The sequence below is a fragment of the Fukomys damarensis genome, unplaced genomic scaffold (genome assembly GCF_012274545.1).
Source record: "Fukomys damarensis isolate Sample0158 unplaced genomic scaffold, DMR_v1.0_HiC HiC_scaffold_16, whole genome shotgun sequence".
NCBI lineage: Eukaryota > Metazoa > Chordata > Mammalia > Rodentia > Bathyergidae > Fukomys > Fukomys damarensis.
This window is the reverse complement of record NW_022900928.1, coordinates 65,975,968-65,979,628: the sequence shown is the minus strand read 5'-3', so window position 1 is coordinate 65,979,628 and position 3,661 is coordinate 65,975,968.

Genomic DNA, 3,661 nt, shown 5'->3' with positions numbered 1-3,661 from the left:
TTTATTTTTAATGTGGAAAGTGTCCATTTTTATGACCTGGCTGTGGAGCAAGTAGAGTTTGCGTGGAGAGTTTGCAGTGTGAAACTCCTGGAAAACTGAGGTTCCTGGGGGAGAGCTGCACACTGATGCAAATTGCTAGGGCTGGTTTCTATCCTGGGAAAGGGGTAGGGGATGAACATGTTAGAGTGGGATTGAACCCAGTGTTTCTTCCTTCCAGCTGGGTTTTGCAGTGCTGGTGACTCTTTGCTGGCTTTTCCATAGGCCTTCTGATTTGGAATTTCTGGGACAGCCTGTCTTTTTCAAAAGTGATGCTCATAAGTTGCTGAAGTGGACAGCCACTGATTTAACTTTTGGTCTGAAATGTGACTTTCCTATATGTTTTAGTTATTATCATAAGACTTGATAAGGTTGATCTTAAAGATCCTTTAGTTCTGCATTCTGTCTTCTAGCTTCTAGGGATCAGCCTGGATGTAGCCATGCTCTCCTTTCCTTTTTTTTTGAGACAGGGTCTCACTATGTAGTTGAGACTGACCTAGAACTCACTATGTAGTTTAGGCTGGTCTTGAACTCACAGCGATCTGCCTGCCTCAGCCTCCCAAGAGTGCTGGGATTACAGGTGTGTGCCACCACACCCGACATCCTTTCCTTAATGACCACAGGTTTTTGTCATTCTCTGGATCCCTTTCTTCCTACTTTGCCATTCAGGGCCCAGATAAAGGAGATCTTTGCTGGGTCTCTGATTTCTGATCTAGTCTCAAGTTCATTTTGGAATGATTCTCAAGCTCTCCAAACATCATGGCCCTCTTGTAACATGCCTGCGATTGACAAATTCTTTCTTTTATCAATTGTTCTTGTGTAGCCATGGAGAAGAGCCACTGAATGTTCTTGGTTAGCCATGGGACACCTGTTTCCTCTAAATAAGGACTATGTCAATATGCATACTGAAGGAAATATCCTGTCCAGGACATACCAGGGGCGCATGTTAGCATGGTAGGAGGAGAAGAAAGGATTCTTCATAGCTGATGTATTCATAGAGAGGAAGTGGCTTCATTCCTGGGCTATGGTGTAACATTTTCCATAGCCCCTTTCCAATTCCTCAAATATTGCATGCTTTGGAGGATAGCCTTTAAAATACAGGATTATATAGGCTATGGGTGGCGAGTTTACATCTATTGTCCTGGGTCTAAGAGAATAACTGGGATAAGAGCTGGGGTGTGGGCTCACATAATCCTCACAAGGCACTTTGATGTGGAAGTGTAGGTATACCCTAATTTTAGTTTGATTGGTTCAAAATCTGGCTTCCATTCTGGGTTCAGGAATTGCGCCTGAGGAGGAGGAAGAGGAAGAGCACACCTAGCTCGCTCCCAGCCTTGCTTCCCCACTAACTTTCCTCTCATATGTAGTCATGAATTCAAGTTGAGGGTAGAAGCTCCATCTGTAGAATTCTAATTTTGCCTAAAATCAAGACAGTCCTATAGGGGATTATAAGAAAAACCTGTTTTCTCTTTCATGTCCTCCTAGAGAGGATCATCTATGAAATTCAGGGACAAGAAGATGAACAATGTAGGGAATAGGTTTCAGCTTCAGATGACTTGGTTCAAATTCTGGCCATAGTTCCTACTCTTCAAATTTTACTTAGGTTATTTGAGGCTGTTTTTCCTACAGACTCTCTTCAAGTTGAATGGGGTTACCTCCGTTCTGAAATTATTGTAAGCTGAAAATGCATTTAATACACCTGCAGAACTGCAAAGCCCAGTATTGGTTATTATTATTATTATTTTGTTTTTTGAGACAGGGTCTTACTATGTAGTCAAGACTGACCTGGAATTCACTATGTAGTCCAGGGTGGTCTTGAACTCACAGTGATCCTCCTGCCTCAGCCTTTGGAGTGCTGGGATTGCAGGCGTGTGCCATCATGTCCGGCTCCAGTATTGGTTATTTATTCTTGTGATTGTTGGGCTGACTGGAAGCTAAAGCTCAATGCCACTGCCCAGCATTCTGGGAAAGAATCTTACTACAAATCACTAGACTTGGAAAAGACCAAAAATTCAAAACTCAATGTATAGTTTCTGCCAAATGCATATCACTTTTGCACCATCATAAATACAGAAACTTTAAGTCAAACCATCATAAACCAGAGTCTGTGTCTACATAAAATAGAAAGTCATAGGATTTTGTTTTCTTATGACTGGGAGCCACTGCATTCTCACTCTCTTTTCATTTTTTTTTTTTTTTTTTTTTTTTTTGGTACTGGAGATCGAACTCCAGTCCTTGCACTTGTGAGGCAGGCAGCAGAACCACTGAGCTAAATCCCTGGCCCCACTGTATTCTCTCTTGCACGTATCCTACCCTCACATTGTACGGTATACTTCTTTTTCTACTTTTACTTGGTCCAAACTTGCTCTGCAGCCTTTGCTCCCATTAAAAGAGGCGAAGGGGGGGTAGGGGTAGGGGGAGGGGGGAAGAGGAGGAGGAGGAGGAGGAGGAGAAAAGAAGGAGGAGGAGGTAGTAGTCAAGCCTGTAATCCCAGCATTTGGGAAGCTGAGGCAGGAGGATCACTGCGAGTTCATGGCCAGCCTAAACTACATAGCAAGATCTGTCTCAAATAAATAACTAGATAAAAATAAATAGGTGGTCAAAAAATATAGTTTAGACTTAGTACCTGGGCTGAGTCTCCAATCCCTTTAAGTGTGTTTTCACTAGTTTAAGTCATCTTCTCAGCTCTTGCCACTTAGAAACTGGACTTTTATTTTTTATGTAATTCCAATCAGTCTGTGCCATTCAATGTGGGTGACAATATCTTCTGTTGATTCATCCCCATCTCTTACTAACTTTGATTTCTATAGGCAGAAAACCCTTTAATCAAAACACCTAAATCTCTCTACCTATCTGAAGAGATAAGCTGAGCTTGGGCAAGGGTGTTGTGGAGCTCTGAGTGATGACATTCTGAGGGGCAGAAAGTGTGCTGAAGAGAACATCCTGAATCTCTTCTTGAAGATTCTTTTGTAAGCAGTTTTCTTACTTGAATTTGCAGTATTTTGGATCCCTAGCATCCTAGTTGCTCCCATGTCCAAGGTTTCCAGAAGCACACAGGCCTCGTCAAGAGAAAGCAGCCCTAAGGGCAGAGGGGGTTAGTGCCACTTATGAATAATGTAGGATCTAGCAGCTCAGGATTTGATGATTAGAATTGCAAATGGCCAGTCTGTCTACTGGGGCCAGTAGATAAGCTTTCCTTAAAAGACATCCAGCCCTTTTTCTTGACTTTGCAACTACACACACATACACACACACACACACACACACACACACACACGTTGGAATTCTCACATGTCTACAATGACAATTTTCTTTGATAAAAATCTAGCTTGCTCTTTCTGGGTGGTTGGTAGGTAGTTGGGTGGTCATCTTGGCACTGAATTACCAAGCATAAAGAAAGTTTCTCAGGACCACTGACATTCTGTGTAGCTAGTTTGCAGATGTGGTCTAGCCTCCTTCAGGGGAGGTCAGGCAATCCATGACCACTTCCATAAAAACCAGACTCTCACATCTCTTCTTTACCAAAAAACAAGGGAACTCAGAGTTTTCTCACAAAGCAAAGACCTTTCTCACTTCACAGGTGGTGAAAATGATGGGGAATTACCTATTCTGGAACTTTCAAAGA